This window comes from Neomonachus schauinslandi, chromosome 5, assembly GCF_002201575.2.
Source record: "Neomonachus schauinslandi chromosome 5, ASM220157v2, whole genome shotgun sequence".
Taxonomy (NCBI): domain Eukaryota; kingdom Metazoa; phylum Chordata; class Mammalia; order Carnivora; family Phocidae; genus Neomonachus; species Neomonachus schauinslandi.
The window spans coordinates 54,705,593-54,725,720 of NC_058407.1; positions in this window are offsets into that span (position 1 = coordinate 54,705,593).

The following is a 20,128-nucleotide window of genomic DNA, read 5'->3' on the forward strand; positions in this document are numbered from 1 at the left end:
ATGGAGGACATTAGGAGAAGGAAGGGAAAAATAAAGGGGGAGAAATTGGAGGGGGAGATGAATCATAAAAGACTATGGACTCCAAGAAACAAACTGAAGGTTTTAGAGGTGTGGGGTGGGGTGGGGGAATGGGTTAGCCCAGTAATGGGTATTAAGGAGGGCAGGTTTTGCATGGAGCACTAGGTGTTATACGCAATGAATCATGGAACACTACATCAAAAACTAATAATGTACTGTACAGTGACTAACATAATAAAAAAAAGTAAAAAAAAAAAAGATTTATTGGGGCGCCTGGGTGGCTCAGTTGGTTAAGCCACTGCCTTCGGCTCAGGTCATGATCCTGGAGTCCCGGGATCGAGTCCCGCGTCGGGCTCCCTGCTCAGCGGGGAGCCTGCTTCGCCCCCTGACCCTCCCCCCTCTCATGCTCTATCTCATTCTCTCTCTCAAAATAAATAAATAAAATCTTTAAAAAAATATTTAAAAAAAAAAGATTTATTTATTTGAGAGAGAGAGAGAGAATGAGAGAGAATCAGAGAGAGTGGGAGGAGGGGCAAAGGGATAGAATCTTCAAGCAGACTCTCCACTGAGCATGGAGCCCACACAGGGCTGGATCCCATGACCCATGAGATCATGACCTGAGCCAAAACCAAGAGTCAGATCCTTAACCAACTGAGCCACCCAGGTGCCTGGAAAATATCCTAATTCTTAAGTCAGGGGGTGAACTCACAAGGGATTAATTTATAGTTTTATTATCATATTTCTAAACTTATAAATAGACTATCAACACCTATCTATCCTTCTGTGTTTACCAAATGCTATATAAGAAAAATTTTAATTAGTAAAATTTAAAAAAAAATTTAAGTCCATGATTAGAATGAATAATTACAAAATGGTAGAGGAGAAATGTCCATTTATTATGCAAAAATAATCATGGTACGACCTTCCTAATATATAAATTAACCTATTATTTAAATATAATGAGAATAAGATCCTGACATAATAGCAGTAGGAAATTGGATAAAGGCAAATAGTCTCAGAGAAATGTTGATTCCATTCATTTAAATCTTTTCAATTAAAGCATTTTTCATTAAATTATCAATACTTCTCTTGATCCTAATTTCCTCTTTTGGATTAGATCCTACAGTCCAGTTCATTCTGGTAAATTTTACCAGAGTTTACCCTACAGTAAATCCTTGTGAGTGAAATCAGCATACACTTCAAATGAGGAAAAGAAAAATGAACCTGAAGAAAATTGACCTGCATCCTTCAACTGACTTTGAAACAACCACAGAGCATTTTAAAAGTCAAGTTTAGAACTATTTATCCCAGTGAGAAACCTAGAAAGAAAAGGCTGTTTACACTAAAAGAAAAAAAAAAAAAAAAAGCTGGTTCCAAAGAAACATACAGATTAAAAGCTTTTTATCAATAAAAAAGATCTAATTACTATTGTCAGGATCGTCTTTTATGTAGCACCTCAACCCTCAAGAGAGGACACCATCTGGGCGGATTTCAGTCAGATAGTGAAGGTAACCTAGCGGGAATGTCAGCAGTAAAAACTGCTTTCTCAAATCTTTCTCATGAAATACTCTAGCATAAATTCATTCAGAGTTGTTAGGGAAACCACTGAAGTTCATTTGTTAATCTTTGAAAAATTTCATCCTGAAATCCACAAATTGTTTGAAGTCTATTCTGTAATCTGATTCATGTTATACACCCTTAATTGAACTATAATTTTCTTTTTCAGTAATGTAATTAAATCAGAGTGATTCACCTCTCTATGATGATTGAAGGAGGATGTGGCTTTAGTTCATCCTTCCTTTTTAAAAGGTGATTTGTCAATGAACTGAAATCTGTGGGACAGGATTAAGGCACTTAAATAGATCTGCCTTCCAAGTAAAAATATTTTGTGGAATAAACTGGTTATCCTTGCTAAATCCTTCAATAGCATTGAAATACTCTAAGATATTTCTACCACATGAAGTTTACTGCTTTTATTACCCTTATAAAAATTCTATTTATGGAATTATTCCATCTCCTTTTCTTCAGGAATCAGAGTTTGATTTGAAAGTATGCCAGTGATGGGGTGTCTGGGTGGTTCAATCTGTTAAGCAACCAACTCTCAATTTCAGCTCAGGTCATGATCTCGGGGTTGTGAGATCAAGCCCCATGTCCGGCTCCGCACTGGACATGGAGCTTGCTTAAGATTCTTTCTCTCCCTCTCCCCCTCCCCACCCTCTCTCTCTCTCCCTCTAAAAAAATAAAAACAAAAACAAAAGTATGCCAGTGATGATTTGTAAACTCAAATTGGGATTCAAGTAAGATTTAGGAACATGCAGGAATGACTCCCAGATATCTTTAGTAATAATATTCTAATCTAACATGTGTCCCCTGAAAAGATGAGAGATTTTCCCCTTTTTAATCCATTGGGAAAGACCTATTTTTCAAACTTCCACTTATTTTGCTATTGAAAAAAAGTTCCATACCTGTCCATATTAATATATAGTTGTTTGAAAAGATGGACTTTTCCTAAATTGAATTATCTTCTCATTGAGCAGGCTGCCACTATTGATTGTGGTTCTTAAGGTGTGTTCATCAAGAGAAATAATCTAAAGACAGATTCTAAAAATTATCTCCATACAAAATCATTTACTATCTTTCTTAAACAAAAATTGCAATGGCCAGTCTGGCTCTCTTGGCTTCCTTTACTCTTTTTTTTTTTTTTTTTCCCTTTAGAGTAGGGAAGAGAGAGGGAATGGGAGGGGCAGAGGGAGAGGGAAAGGGAGAACTTCAAGCAGGCTCCATGCTCAGCGCAGAGCCTGATACAGGGCTCAATTTCACAACCCTGAGATCATGACCTGGCCCAAAATCAAGAGTCAGATGCTCAACCAACTGAAACACTCAGGTGCCCCTCCTTTACCCTTATTCAGCCATTTACTTTTCCTTTTGCCTTCATATTGAGTTTCATCATGTCCTTGGATCAACTGTGTTCTTAGTACCTGTAAGGAGATCTTTTCAATATTGACCAGGCTTAAAAAATAAAGTAAAAATCAACATGTCATCTCTTAATACCAGGAAGCAGACCTGGGATACAGGGTCCCCACCTTACCAGTCCTGCCCTGAAACCCCATCTGTAGCCTGAGGTCCACTCCTTGCTCCATTTCTTCCTAGATTGGATGCTCCTGGCACTGTGTGTACCTGCTCATAAGCTGATTTGTTTTTGTTGTGCTTTTTGCCTTCTGGGACATATACCTGTTCTTTCTTATTAAACTCTAACAGATCAACTGCTGGTATGAATCACCAAGTTATCTGTCATATTTTTCTGGATATCAGCAGCTAAACTGGACTTCATATCTGGCTCACCCTAGTAAAAATCACTATTTTCTTAATACTTGACTCCACTTACCTGACCTATCCCATCCCTTACAAGAGCTTTAAAACACATTTCTAAAAAACACTGAATCAGGTGTTTTTGTTGAATTTTCCAGATAATGACTCCTTTTCCATTTTAATATGTAAATCTACTGATGACAACATGGATGTTATGAACAACCTCTAGAATGTGTATTAAGGGATGGGTTTCATCCAATATTTATTCAGAAATACATGAGTATCACCATGTACTAGCTACTAGAGCTACACAAGGGATATGACAATGTCTCTGCTTTTAGGGGACTTTGTAGAGTAATACAGACAACATGCTATCAAAATAAATTAATATATGTAGAAATTAAGAAACAAATGAACAGGGGGGGGTGGAAAGAGAAGCAAACCATAAAATATATCTCTTAACTACAGAGAACAAACTAGGTGGCTGGAGGGCAGGTGGGCAGGGAATGGGCTAGATGGCTGATGGTTATTAAGGAGAGTGCTTGTGATGAGCACTGGGTGTTATATGTAAGTGATGAATCATTAAACTCTACTCCTGAAACTAATATTACACTGTATGTTAACTAACTGGAATTCACATAAAAACTTGAAACTGAAAAAAAACAAAAACCTTCAAGCTTATAATGATTCTAAACAAAAAATAAATTAATTAACATGATGATCTTTGAGAATTGTAATACTATGAAGTAATAAATCAGAGAAATATGAGAGAAATTGCTAAATATTAGCAGTGAATAAAGGCCTAAATGATGAGAAGTCACTAGCTCCAGGACAATCTGGGAAGAGTGTTCTAAGAGAGAACTTACTGTGTCCATTTTTCTGGAAATAATTAATTATAGAGTAAAAAGAAGAGAAAACATAAATGAAATAACACCAATAAACTTTTTCCAGGGACCTTTAGAAGTCCGAATATAATCTGGAGAGCAATAATTATTCTGATTGAGTCTGTAAACTTCTATATTTAGTTTAGTTTACAAACTAATTATTTCCAGAAAAATGGACACAACTCCTCTAAAATATAAGCTGGAATAGTATAGTTTAGATGGACTAGGCTTCCATCTCAACAATTGCACATTAAAGGTTATATACCTGAGGATAAACCTGACTAAAGAGAAAGCTCCTGATGCAAACTGTAGAGGTCCTCTGCTTTCTTTGGTGTGAGTAACCACAAAAGTGTAGAAAGAAATGACTGAGGTTTATAATGATGAAACATGGTCATCATCTTTCAACTCTAACTTACTACCCTGAAGATACTGTACACTTATACCAATGAACAAGATACTCCAATATTATCTTTGAAAGATTGCTGAGAGAAATGTTTAAATCTAAACTGGAATATTTTAAAATATGGACTGCAAACAACAAATTGTTCTTTCTGTCTTTGATCATGGCTAACTTAAATTTAGGAATAGCATTAAAAGGCATTATACTAGTTTTCAGTACAATGGGTTAGGCAAACAAATCTAAGTTCAATTTCAACCATTGCCACTTCTATCTTTCTAACCATTTATCCATATTTCATTCTATCGTAAATGTTCAATGCTGATCATGATCAAGAAAATCTAATTTAAAACCTTTATTTCACAAAGAAGAGTTTAGTGATTGGACCAAGGTCACAAGCCTAGAGCAATGACAGCAATCCATAGCCCTATTTGCCCTCTCCACATCTATCAAATAAAACTGATGACTGCCCCCCATTAGCCCATCAAGAATATGCTAGGAAATTAGTATTTTTCTATTACTTCATTTCTTTTTTGATACCACTTTTAAAATTTTTGCCTTATTAATAATGACTGACTATAAAACAAGAGTCCTCTTCTTAAAAATTATCGCTATCTTCTGGGAATTGGGAGGACTGTTAATTCATCAGTTTTAAAATGAGTTGCTCCTTAGCAACCTCAAAAGGTAAAACTGAGGTTTGGGCTAGGTATATATGGATGTATGTATTTGCTTTTTGTTGTAATTATGAACTATGGCTAAAACATCTTTTATTCATTTTAGTTCTTGGGGTAATTATTCTCATCAGTTCACAAATTGCTATCATAGTTTGTCCTCACTGGCACCTGAGTTCTTTTGTCATAATTTAGTAATTTAAGAGCTTTCTTGTTTTGTTGTATCTAAGCTCTTCCCAAACATTTCTGTTCCCAGACACTTAATCAGCCATTTCTTCACAGTGTCTTATTTCTCTTCAGTGAAAAATACAATTTAAAGACCACAATTTATTTGCCATAATGTGCTCATTGCTACTGAGTCATTGTTTCCAGTCTTTTTAGTAATTAAAGCTAGGAAATACGTGCTTTCATTAAAATACAGTTTAACAATCATTCCAATTTCATAAGAGGACTTCAGTATTTTGACTTATGGGTATATATTTTTAGTTATATTTGATATCATAGTTTTCAACCATTTTAATAGCTATTTTCTAAAAACTGCTCAGCATTTACTTAGCCTGCCTTCATTATAGAACTTAAAACCGGAATCCATATTAAAGTTAAATTCTTCCTACCACTACATGTACTATAAGAAATGCCATAAAATCCCATGTGCTCATTTCTTATTAAGGAATAGTTGGAAAATTCCCCAAGGTATGCCTAGGAGTGCTTATTATAATAAATTCTAGTATATCTTAATAGTTGAATCAGAGCCTGGATCTAATCAAGCATAATGCTTTCATTGAGGATTTTACTGTAAGTCTTCTTGTCAGAACATCTTGGGTTAAAAAGACTATGATTGCAGGATAGATGGAGTATTACCCAGAATATATTAGTTGTACCTTATGTCCCCAGTTATTTTATTTCCCATATGAAATAGCTTTTCCTGACATGGTTTACCTGAGTCTGTAGGCATGGAGTCACATGCATATGAAGGAATTTATTTATAAAACTTGTCACTAAAATAATCTCATATTTTTTATTCTTCACTCTATCAACAGAGTACTTATGCAGAGAAACAAAGAGGATGGGGAAAACTGAAGGAGATGGAGCTCTCCTAAAAAGTATGGAAAATTAAATGTGTAAGAGATTTAAGTGATTATATCATTCGGTGTTTCTAATACCTTGTTATACATAGGAGCATCCAGGGAGCTTAATAAATAAAAATCTTTGCCTGGGTTATACTTTCACAGAGTCTCTGATTTATTTGATTTGGAGTAAGATAGGGTATTTTTTAAAGTTCTTCAGATAAATCTAATGTGCATCCAGAGCTAAGAACCAATGATGTACTCCAAGCTCCTCATAAGATAATTTAAGCCAAAGAAGTATAGTGTGAAGAACATACGTCTGGTTAATAAGAGCCAACTTTATGCACAGGCCAATAAACATCATATATTATGTGCCTGCATGGCATGTCACCTTTTTTTCCTTTTTCAGTTTCTCTGCTGGGTAAGCTAACACTATTTTTGTTCCTTTTGTATTACTGCTCATGTAGGTCATCATGTGTACTAGATATCCATGCAATAAGTAAGGAGACATTTCCAGTAGGAAACAATAGACTGAACTTGGCGACAGTTCTTTGGCTGATTTCCACTGGCAGCCCTTCCTATCTGGCTCTGTGTTGGCAAGGTTGAGCATAGAGCAGGTTTAGAGATAACCAGCTTCTACTAATCAGGCTGTTCCTTACACTTTACACTGTAGGTGCATCACACTGATAAAAGGTTTTATTTTATACTTCTCAGTGTTCTTTGCATCTCCTAGAAATATATTAGCTTCTGTTAACTTACTGCAAGTAATAACAACCAAAAGAAATGACAATCTGCCAGAAATTATGGCATTTTCAGGAGGGATTTTCACAGTTTATAAGAGCAAAAAATAGCCTGAATGTGCTCATTTATTATGGGTTTTTTTTTGGGTTTTTAAAAATTCTTTCTCGCTCTACTTAAATACTTGAATACTGGATGTTATAAAGCACAGGGCATATATTCGTCATCTTGCTAAACTGAAATATATACACTACAATATACTGAAATACGTTTTACTAAGAAGTCACTTAATTTCACCAAACCTTTATCCATAGTTTTCCAGAATTATCTAGAGAATTATTAAACATATTTAATGTTTAATAACATAGACGTATTATGTCTAACTGAATCCCCACGGCTTAAGTCCATGACTATGATTTTCATTTAATTGAAGTAAAGAGCTGGCAAGTCTCTTTTAAAACCAGAAGTGGTGTTCCCATTAGATAATATGGTCTGGACAACAAAACTCAAATTTTATGTGTAATTACATTAAAAATGATTATGATTTGAGATCAGTTTGTACAGTAGGCAAGAGAATCCATTTACTAAAACCAAGGTTATCATTTGTACCGAATTTAAGGTTTATCTCAATCTTTTTTGAAATCACTGTTGCTCTAATGCAATAGTTCTTATAAAGTCTAATTACCTATAAATCACCTGAGGATCTTAAAGTCTTCTTCTAATTTAGTACTTTTAGACTGAGTCTTGAGATTCTACATTTCTAGAAGGTGCCAAGTGCTTCCTGAGCTGCTTATACATGGCACTTTCAGAAACACAGGACTTTCTTGAGTAGGACGTTACCAGGATGCAGACAGAAGGTCACAAGTCAAAGATAAATCATTTTCACTGTCAAAAAATACAGTCAAATATTCCAAGTTGTCTTTTTTAACACTCTCTGAAGTTACCTATATGTATTGGGAGCTTTTATTTAAAAAAAACAAACAAACTATATAAGTGATACCTGAAAAAAGTAGCAAAAGTGGAACAACCATTTAATAGCTATGACTTTTTGTCTTTTTTGTATTGAGATATAATTGACATGTAACATTATAATAGTTTTAGGTGTACAACATAGTGATTCAATATATGTATATATTATAAAATGATCACCACAATAAGTCTACTTAAAATCTATCACCACACAGATTTTTTTTCCCTTGTGACGAGAACTTCTGTTTTTTTAAGATTTTATTTATTTATTTGACAGAGAGAGACACAGCGAGAGAGGGAACACAAGCAGGGTGAGTGGAGGGGGGGAGAAGCAGACTCCCCACTGAGCAGGGAGCCCGATGTGGGGCTTGATCCCAGGACCCTGGGATCATGACCTGAGCCAAAGGCAGACGCTTAATGACTGAGCCACCCAGGTGCCCCTTGATGAGAACTTTTAAGATTTACTCTCTAAGCAACTTCCAAATATACAAACAGTATTATTAACCATAGTCACCCACATTACACCCCTAGGATTGACTAATTTTATAACTAAAATTTACACCTTTTGCTATGGTCACCCATTTCACTCAACACCTACTCCCCACATTTGGCAACACCAAACCGCTCTTTGTTTCTATGAGTTTTTTGTTTTGTTTTTCAGATTCCCCATATAAGTGTGATCTTAGAATATTTGTAACCATTTCTCTGTCTGAAATGGGTTTTTGTCTGCCATGGCTTTTTAAAAGATAGGAAACAGCCTATATTTTCTATGCTATAATGATCTATAAATTTGCTAACTAAAGTGAAAGGGTTTATGTCAATGTTTTACATGCATTTACAGTACATTAAAAAAAGTTAAGACCATATCTATCTAACAAAAGATTGATCTACATTGCTTTTCCAGACAAGAAAGTGAAAATATTTGACACCTTTTTTTTTTTTAAAGATTTTATTTATTTGAGAGCGAGAATGAGAAAGAGCATGAGGGGGGGAGGGTCAGAGGGAGAAGGAGACTCCCCGCTGAGCAGGGAGCCCAATGTGGGACTCGATCCCGGGACTCCAGGATCATGACCTGAGCCAAAGGCAGTTGCTTAACCAACTGAGCCACCCAGGCGCCCCTTGACACCATTTTTTCTTGACTACAAACCAGGATCTCTCTAAAACCATATCTATTTTCCCAAATCCAGTACTATTTTATTTTTTTTTAAGATTTTATTTTTATTTGAGAGAGAGAAAGCATGAGCAGTGGGGAGGGGCAGAGGGAACGGGAGAAGCAGACTCCCTGCCAAGCAGGGAGCCTGATGCGGGGCTTGATCCCAGGACCCTGAGATCATGACATGAGCCAAAGGCAGATGCTTAACCGACTAAGCCACCCAGGCACCCCTCAAATCCAATACTATGTTAGTGCATTTAACCCCTCAAGTTGTTTCTAGAAACAAATAATGTACCAGAGAGTGGAAAAGTAAGAGATTTAAGTTTCTTTTCTCTCCCATCCATCTCCCTCTCTTTATCCGTCCCTTCTCTTCCTCCTCCTCCTCCTCCTACACACACACACACACACACACACATGCTTTGAACATACATGGCTTGCTTCCTAAACAAAGTTTCTGTTCACTTTAACTGCATTTTTTCCTAAATAACCCTTCAACATTTTGAGAGATGGATATTTGGAAATGACTGAAATTCCCTGTGGAAAGAAAGTTGAACCAAATTTATTATGGATGATGCTCTAGCTAAGCATAAAGTATTTCCAATGAGGAAAGTAGTAACAATAAACATGTTCCAATGGTCTCATGAAAACATGTGATTATAAGTTAAAGTCCAAAAAGTAAAAAAGTTCAATCCATATGCCAAGTCCTTTATATAACACATAAATTTTACAGAAGTAATTAGATTTTGTGTTTTTTAATAAATAAAAAGAACATTACAGTTGAGATTATGCTCCAACTACATTTAGTTGGATCTAATTAGAGTAATGATCATCTATCAATGTGAAACTAGGAACTTTTTATTAGATTAATAGGTTTATTTTCCAAGCAAATAATACTGAGATTTCATGCAAGCCAATATTATCTGTACCAATAAATCCCAAAGAAGTTGATTTCCTAAAATAATGTTAAATATCTTCTTATTTACTTGGAAAAAAACCATTATGAATGTATTTTCTATACTGGGTAAATCAAAAGAATGTAATAAGGAAAGTTATTCATATTTTTAATCTCTAAAAATATCTGCCAAATTTTTATAATGTGATAGAACATGCTTGGCTGAAATACACAATTCCAGGCTTCAGGCCTTAGGCTCCTCTATAGTGTTAAGCATTTGGATTTATAATCTAATAATGATAATCATGAATTAAAAAATAATCAATATATCTTAATAACTATTACTTCAACTTATCTTAATGTGTGAGGGTATGATCCTTACTTTAAAAAATAAATTTCTCAGACCCATGGAAGTTTCTTTAAGATAGCATCTTAAAATGAGGAAATCTTTTTTTGTTTTGTTTTGTTTTTCCTCAATGGCAGAATGCTGGCTTCATTCTGCACTCTCATAGTGTGAGATGCATACTGATTTGAAGTGCATGGGAACTTGAAAGACTAAACACACGGTAAGTGAGCAGAGATATACTTACTTTAGTATAAATTTTCACTTTGAATAAATATCATGGGTTTCACATTTCAGAACAGCACAGAATATATATGGAATGAGATTACTTTAAAACATTTAATATTTGAGGGAAATTCAAAATTCATTATCTTTTATCACAAAAAATTGAATGGAAATAATATGATAAAAAAAATCATAAGCATAAAAAAAGACGTCTGTATTTTAATTATCACTGCATTTTTTTGGTATTCCTTATTTTTTATTATTTTGTGACAAGGAAAACTGTCACTTATACTAACAGTATAAATGCACAGACAGAATAAAACACTATATATTTCCAAGTAAGTAACTATGAACAAGAGAAGATATTTACTTGGCTTGGTAAAGCTTCTCATACACAATGGTAAGAATTATAAAGCCATAAACAAAAATTGAGAAGTGTCTTATTAAAACACACGCACACACAACAACAACAAAAACCTAGTGTAGTTATCCATACCAACTTCAATAAGATCTTTTTTATGGAATATATCTTTGAGCTAATACAATTTAATAGTTTCCAGTGTGCCTGGGTGGCTCAGTTGGTTAAGCGGCTGCCTTCAGCTCAGGTCATGATCCCAGGGCTCCCTGCTCAGCGGGGAGCCTGCTTCTCCCTTTCCCTCTGCCACTTCCCACCCCCAACTCCACTTGTGTGTGTGCTCTCTCTGAAGTAAAAAATAAAATCTTAAAAAAAAATAAAGTAAGTTCCACTTATAATAACAAAGCATTTGTAAAAGTACTGTGGAGTTTAAAACAAAATAACTATCTGATCTCCACTTTTTATTTGATATATAAAATGAAATAGAAAGGATGAACTGGATATGTTATTGTGTTCATGGATATTCAACTCATGCTTGCTACCCACAGGGGAATTCAAACGATGAGGTAAAGAGAATAATTCTTTTTCTTTTTTTAAGATTTTATTTATTTATTTGAGAGAGAGAGAATGAGAGAGAGCACAGGAGAGGGGGGAGGGTCAGAGGGAGAAGCAGACTCCCTGCCGAGCAGAGAGCCCGATGAGGGACTCAATCCAGGGACTCCAGGATCATGACTTGAGCCAAAGGCAGTTGCTTAACCACCTGAGCCACCCAGGCGCCCAAAGAGAATAATTATTAAGTTATAGCACTAGCATTATGCATCTAAATTAGTGTTTCCTCTTTCAAAATAGTCACCTTTCTTTTCTAAAATATTTTTGATTATTCTATTAAAATTGTTTTCTGTGCCACAAAAACAATTCTATGAATAGACTGAAGGACAGAAAAACTTTCCTTTGAGACTGAACTCAATTTTATGATAATAGTTGAACATAATGAAGATAATGCTAAGCTCAAGCATAGCATTATCATTGAGGGCCAAAGATAAGGTATAATGGAAAGGCTGAGGAATTTTTATTTTTTTTTAAAGATTTATTTATTTATTTGAGAGAGAGGATGGGGGAGGGCAGAGAAGCTGGAAAGGAAGAAAGAATCTCCAGCAGACTCCTCACAGAGTGGGGAGCTGGAGAAAAGGCTTCATCCCATGACCAAGATTGTGACCTGAGCTGAAACTAAGAGTCAAGGTTTAACCAAATGAGCCACCCAGGCACCCTAAGGCTAAAGAATTTTTAAATGTGGAGTAGAAACTAGTTCTGAAAGCACTTCCAAACAGTGTTAGGAAACATTCATCAGAGGAAGCACTACAAGAATATTAAGTTGCTTCCCAAATGCCTTCCTTAGTGGATATCACCTAATGGGGATATACATGCTCTGGACATCACATTTTAAAAGTGAGAACCACTTATATCATTTAGAATCCCATAGAAGTATGTGTATTTAGAATAATTAAGATTTTCATTTCTCTTGGAGAGGGTAGAATTAAATTTACATGCAAAGTATAAAAAAATGGGGAAAATGGAGATAGACAATTATGGCTAGCCTTACTACCTACCTCCTAATATTTCTTCTCAGGACAATACAAAACAATACCATAGAGAAGTAATCCTATGTGGAAAATATATTCTCAGCATACATGGAAGAAAGAGAATAACACACTTCAAATTAACGCTGAGCAAAAAAGAGAAAAGAATACGAAATCCTGGCCTCAACCTTTTGGTTCACAACCTTGGCCTTTCCCCCAGGTGAAATTCACAACTGGTCCCTGACCCAGGAAGGAGGGCAGGGAAAGAATGAAGAAAGAGGCTGGCCACCCCGGACTGGTACATGGAAGGTTTAGTAAGCAAAGAAACTTAGGAGGCTTGTCTTGGACAGCAGCAAGACAGTAGTTCTTTGCACCTATCCACCTGAAACTTAAAAGGTTAAATGGAGGCCTTACTGGGGTCCAATCACTGCAACATCCAGACAGTCTCAACAACAATCTTGCTCTCTCGAGGCTCCAATTGCCTGGACCAGCTCACGAGTCAACTGGTGGTCATGTCCTCTCCATGACTTTCTTCAACACAACCTCATGCTGTCAGGAGCTTTTACCTAGCAACAGTAGAGAAAAAAAAAAAGTAGGGGAGGGAGGCAGATGAGGAAAGGTATGGTAAGGGCCCAAGTGTGATCAGACACCACCACCAGAAAGATTAAGTCCATTCTAAATCTGAAAATACTAAAAATGTAACCATACACATTGGAATACAAGCTACAAGGAGTAAACCTTAAACTGCAGTTGATTCTTTTTTTTTTTTATTTAAAGATTTTTATTTATTTATTTGAGACAGAGAGAATGAGAGAGACAGAGAGCACATGAGAGGGGGGAGGGTCAGAGGGAGAAGCAGGCTCCCTGCCGAGCAGGGAGCCCGATGCGGGACTCGATCCCGGGACTCCAGGATCATGACCTGAGCCGAAGGCAGTCGCTTAACCAACTGAGCCACCCAGGCGCCCACTGCAGTTGATTCTAAGGGACAGTAATATAATTTAGAGGGAGGGGCATAATTTTTTTTTAAATATTTTATTTACTTGTCAGAGAGAGAGAGAGCACAAGCAGGGGGAGCAGCAGAGGGAGAGGGAGAAGCAGACTCCCCAATGAGCAGGGAGCCCAATGCAGGACTCGATCCCAGGACACTGAGATCATAACCTGAGCTGAAGGCAGATGCTTAACCATCTGAGCTACCCAGGTGTCCCAGAGCCAGATGCAAGTTAAAGGTTAGTCTTCGAAACACACAGATTCTAGGGAGGAAAAAGACAAAAATAAAAGGAGAAGCATCCTTTAGAACTAGAGTAGGAAAGGAACAAGAAGAAATAAGGACAAATTTTAAGATCCCGCAAGACAATTATTAATAAATCCATAAAATAAGGCTTACAACTACAGCCATACCACCACCAAAACAAACAAACAAGAAAAACTCTGACAGAAAGGGTACCTACCATTAAACTAGAAATTTTGTGAAATGCTTGGAAATGTTGAAATGAACATTAGGAAAGTAAATTCATACACAGTAATTGCATAAATTCAGCAAACTGAATTTCATACAATTGAAGAACTTCACAGTTCTAAAAAAAGTCCACATCCCTCACCAAAAAACAATAAATAAAAGCCCATGAAATGAGAAAATTTAAGTCAAAACTACAAAGAGAATTAAATGTACTTGAGCAAGCACTTAATGACATGAGATCACCTTGAATCAGAAATTTACAAATTACAAAGAGAAATGGATAAAAATCTGGAAGAAAGGAAATGGTTTGAGTGAACTCAGCAAAGAAATATAAAAAAGACAAAATTGGCTTAGAAATAAATAATTAATTAGAAGATACCCAAAGTAGAAAAGAGTCAATAATAAAGGGCATCAAAAAAGCCAGAAAACCAAGGAAACAAAGTGACATAAATAAGTAAAAATGATCAGAAAGGAATAGAAATGGAAGTGAAAGTAGTATTAGAAGTAGTGAAAATGCTCAGAAGAATTATATTTATAGTATTAGAGTCCCTTGAAGAAGTAAAATAAAACAATGGAATACAGTGATTATGTAAAATTATAATCTAAGAAAACTAGTAATAGAAAAGACCTGAATCTATCACTAAACTTTCACTGGGTACCTAAAAAAAAAATTAACCTAAAATGATCAACCCTGAGACTTATCAGAGTAAAACTTCAATTTCAAAGGTGAAGAATAACTCTTCTAAGCCTGCAGGAAAAGAGTTCAAATAATTAACAAAGGCAAAATATTTTGCAGGCCTTTCAACCTAACTTACAGGATTTCTTGCTTCAGCACCAACATGGAAAGGGCTTGAACTCATCTCTCCAGTACTTACAACAAGAAAAAAAAAAAAAAAAAGCTTAAAGTTAATGACTGTTCTTAAACCCAACAGAAAACTGAAGTTTCAGGACAAAATGTCATGCCCACATATGGAGAGATAGGCAAATCCAGAAAGAAACAGGCAAAATCTACTTATTTGGAACAGAAAGTGATGGAGTCATAAATTGTTTGGAACACATAAATAGTAATTTCAATAAATCATTGGTGTCTGAGAGTGGATTGGTATAACAATGAGAGACTTCAATGAGTTGCAAATGGGAACCTCCATAGTTTTTTGAGTGTTAAGAAACCCCACCAGGTTCTCATGGTAAAGATCTGATAAAGATCTTCTCCTGGTTCTGACCCCCACACCAACAGAAATTCAGTATATCAACAGTGGATTACAGCTGAAAGTTTTAAGATACTGACTTTCTGAGGAAGAATACTTTATGAAACCCAAAGTTGATAGTGAATGTAAAAACAAACTTACCTACAGGAATATGAACCTATGGTATGGTATCCCCAGTTACAGCAAGCATTAAACACAGCTCAAATACTATTCAGATAAAGTTCCTATTACCCAACATAACATGTGGCTTTCAATAAAAAAATCAAGAGGCATGCTAAAAGGCAAAGAAAAACAGTCTGAAGAGACAAAGCAAGCATCAGTACCAGATTCAGATGTGGTACAAATACTGAATTTACCAGGAGGAAATTTCATATCACCATGACTAATATGCTAAGGATTCTAAAGGAAAAGCTAGACAACTTGAAAAACCAATGGGTAACTTAAGTAGAGACATGAAAACTACTATTCATACTATTTATTGGGATAAAAAAGAATGAGTACTCCAACCATGCAAATGCCTGAACATTGAATCCATACTGCCAAATGAGAGAAGCTAATCTGAAAATGCCATATACTGTTTGATTTCAGTTATACAATATTCTAGAAAAAGCAAAACTGTAGAGATGTTAAACAGATCTGACCAGGTACGGTTTGGGTTTTTTTTGTTTTTTGTTTTTCTAGTGTGATGAAATTATTTTCTCTGATACCGTTAGTGGTGGATACATGACACTATACATTTGTCAAGACACACAGAAAGTTAAACCACCAAAAATGGACCTTGATTTACACAAATTTAAAAAAATAAAATCATTTGGGAGATTATAAGATCCTAGAATAGAATGCAGAATATGACAATGTAACTATATTACAAATATGTGAAACAACTTCACTGAGAGAAGAGGTGGAAAGACATTAACCTAAATAACTTTGTAAATGAGTGGAGTCTGCAAGACTAAAGGCAAAATAAACTGTACATAAGCACTGCACTCTACTTGATAAAACTGTTTTCCACATGGATACAGGTTAACATTTTTTTTTACCAATATTCACAATTCAAGCAACAAAATAAATAAAATAGTATTGGAATATACTCCAAAGTATATAATCCACTTCCATGAGTCTATACAAATATACATAAAATACTGAATACATAAATATAGGAAATAGACAAATCTATGCAGAATGATTATAAGTAATTTATGTAGATAGTCTCCCCATGAAATGCAGTTTAACTCTTTACTTCTTAAGTGTGGACTGCATATAGTGAGTTCTTTAAAGAGTACAGTATGGAGGGGTAAAACAAAAACAAAAACAAAACCAGTTACTTTATGGTGGAAAAACCTAATAAACACCACCTCAGACCATTGATCAAGTTTTACATCAACAGGAATACATCATGTTGGTAGTAACCATGATACGATATGCTGAAATCAATATTTTACCTCTGTGGTGCTCCTCCTAAAAACACCTACCCAAAGTCTAAGCATGTAGAAAACATCAGAAAAACCCAAACTGAGGGTTGTTAAATCATCAAAAGCAAGGAAAATATGAGAAACTGTCAAAAGCCAAGAAAAGCCTTAGTGATAGAATGTAATGTGACATCTTGAATGGCATCCTGAACAGTAAAAGGACATTAGATAAAAACTAAAGATATCTGAATAATATATGGACTTTAGTTAATAATAATATATCAATATTGGGTCATTAATTTTGACCATGCTAAAGTTAGATATTAATAGCAGAAATTGTATATGGAGAACATGAGAACTCTCTGTGCTTCATCATTTTCTGTAAATCTTAATTTACAATCTTATTTGATGGGGAAACACTATATATATTACAACTGAGATCAGGAATAAGGAAAGGATGACCACTATCTCCGCTACTATTCAACATTGCACTAGAGATATTTGCCTTTACAATTAGAAAAAAAAAATCTATTCCATACATAAAAATGCGTAAAAAGGAATTAAAACTATCTGTATTTTCACATATGCACTAGAGATATTTGCCATTACAATTAGAAAAAAATAATCTATTCTGTACATAAAAATGTGTAAAAAAGAATTAAAACTATCTGTATTTTCACATATGCACTAGAGATATTTGCCATTACAATTAGAAAAAAATAATCTATTCTGTACATAAAAATGTGTAAAAAAGAATTAAAACTATCTGTATTTTCACATATCAAATCTTAAAAACTCTAGTTAATCAATGATAAAATGAGTTATTTCAGTAACATAGCAAGAAACAAATTAGCATTCAAACAAAAATTAACAGCCTTCGCACATACAAAGAGTAAGCAGTTAAAGGACATAATGGTAGAGAAAAATATTTATAATGGCAAAAAAAACAAGGATTAAGTACTTAGGAATATACAAACAAAAATGTACAAACCAATATGAAGGAAATTTTACAACTAAACAACTACAACTAAAAAGCACAAAATTAGACTCAAACAAATTGAAAAGCATTTCCCTGCTTGTGCATAGAATGACTCAGTATTATATAATTTCAGTTCTCCCTAATTTACAAATACAATGCAATCCTAATAAAAGCATCAACAAGTTTTTTGAGGAATGAGACATGTTGATACTAAAGTTTGCCTAGAAAACTAAGCATGGATATATATAGCCAGAAAAACACTGAGGAAAATAAACAGTCCGTAGAACTACTTTTTCCAGATATTAAAATGTAATATAAAGTCACTAAGACAATGTGGTATTGATACATGAATAGACAGGAAGACCAGAAACACTGACTAGAAAGCCCAGTAATAGACCAAAATATATGTGGAAATTCATATATAGGATAAAGATGGTTTATCAAGTCACTGGGTCAGAGCCAAATGTTTTCTAGGTGGTATGGAATAACCGGGTAATTACATGGAAACAAATCAAATTAGATCCATACATCACACTATACACAAGAATAAGCTCAAAATAGATTGGCGATCTAAAGGTTAAAAGCCTACAAGTACTTAGTATAATATATAGATTTACTGAATTACTATGTTGTATACCTGAAACTAATGTCACATGTATCAACTGTACTTCAATAAACAACAAAAACATACAAATACAAATATACAAAGAAAAAATGGGTTAAGTCTTCTTTAACCTTAGGCATAGGGAAAGATTTTCTACCTATAACAAATATAAATTGACAAATTTGATGTGTGTGTGTGTATATGTGTGTGTGTGTGGTATCCTACATGGTTTAAAAAATCATAAATACATTAAAAAGACAATAATTGACAATAATTAGGGAAAATATTTACTATATATGTTATATATAAGAATATAACATACATATGTTATATATGGAAGACTAAGAGTAATATCCCTTATATGTAAAGAACATTAAAAATTAGTGACAAAGACCAAAACTGCACTTAAAAGTGGGAAAAACATAGACAATTCAAATAAGAAATAAAAATAGCTTTCAGACAAAATAAATAAATTCACTCAGAATTAGAGAAATACAAATTAATATAACATTAATAATATCATTTGTCATCTATCGAACTGTAAAAGATCAAAAAAAATTCTGTGACACTGGTGAAATAGCCACTCTAATACACTGATGTTTGAAATATAAACCGGTAAAACTCTTTTAGACTAGAATTTTTCAAGGCCTAACAAAACCACATATGCACTTACTGTTTCACCCAGATCTTCACTTCGAGAAACCTATCCTGAAGACACATCTCCATCTGTATGAAAATAGATGTGTATGAAGTTATTATTTGCAACACTGTTTGAGTGCAAAATATTAGAAATATCCTGTCTGATCATGCAAAAGAAAGTGGCTGAATCAATACTGGCACATTGACAAAATGGAATTCTACTAAGCTGTTTAAAAAAAAAACAAAACAAAACAAAGAGGGATAGTTCTGTCAATTTAAATATGAAGTGTTTTCCAGGATATTTTGTTGTTATGAGCTGAATTGTGTTCCCTAAAATTCATATGCTGAACTCCCACTATTTTAGAATGTGACTGTATTTGGAAATAAAAAGTTAAGTTAAAATGAGGTCATCAGGGTGGGCCCTAATCCAATATGATTAGTCCTAGCAAGAGGAAATTAGGAGAGAAGTACACACAGAGAAGATGATCATGGGAAGTCACAGAGAAAAGATAGCTATTAACAAATTGAGGAAAGAGGTCTCAGAAGAAACCAACTCTGTCAACATCTTTATCTTGGACTTCTAGCCTCCAGAATTGTGAGAAAATAAATTTCTGTTATTTAGGCCACCCAGTGTGTGTACTTTGCTATGGCAGCCCCACAAATTAATATAACTGTTAAATGAAAAAGAACATGCCATCCATCATGTAAGGAAGAAGAGGACGTAAGAAAATGCACATTTATCTTCTTACCTTTGCAAGAAAAGTGCAGGGAAAATGAGCCAGAAAATAAAAAGGTTGGTTATTTAGAGGGTCTGAGAGGAAAGGACTGGAAAGAAGAGAGAAATAGAATGGGGTGGCAGGGACTGAGAAAGAGTGACACTTCTCTTAGTATACATTTTTGTTTAGCCATGATTGTTAATATTTCTAGTACAGTTTCACAAACCCTCAAAAAATTAAACAAAACAAATGAGAACAGAAGGGGCAAAGTGGAATAAAAACAGTAACAAATGAACTGAACTGTATCACAGATGAATAAATAACTACACTGAATAAGAAAGGAGTTATTATTTTACTTTGGAAAATAGTGTCTTGACTAGATACTGTAAGGCTAAAGACAAAAGGAACTGTCCAGAAATAGTAAATTCTATTAGTAAATTGGTTTTTCACATAGGTATGGTTTAGCAATTCTGAAATGCCTTTATGTATTTATTAGAATTGACAACATAAGGATATATA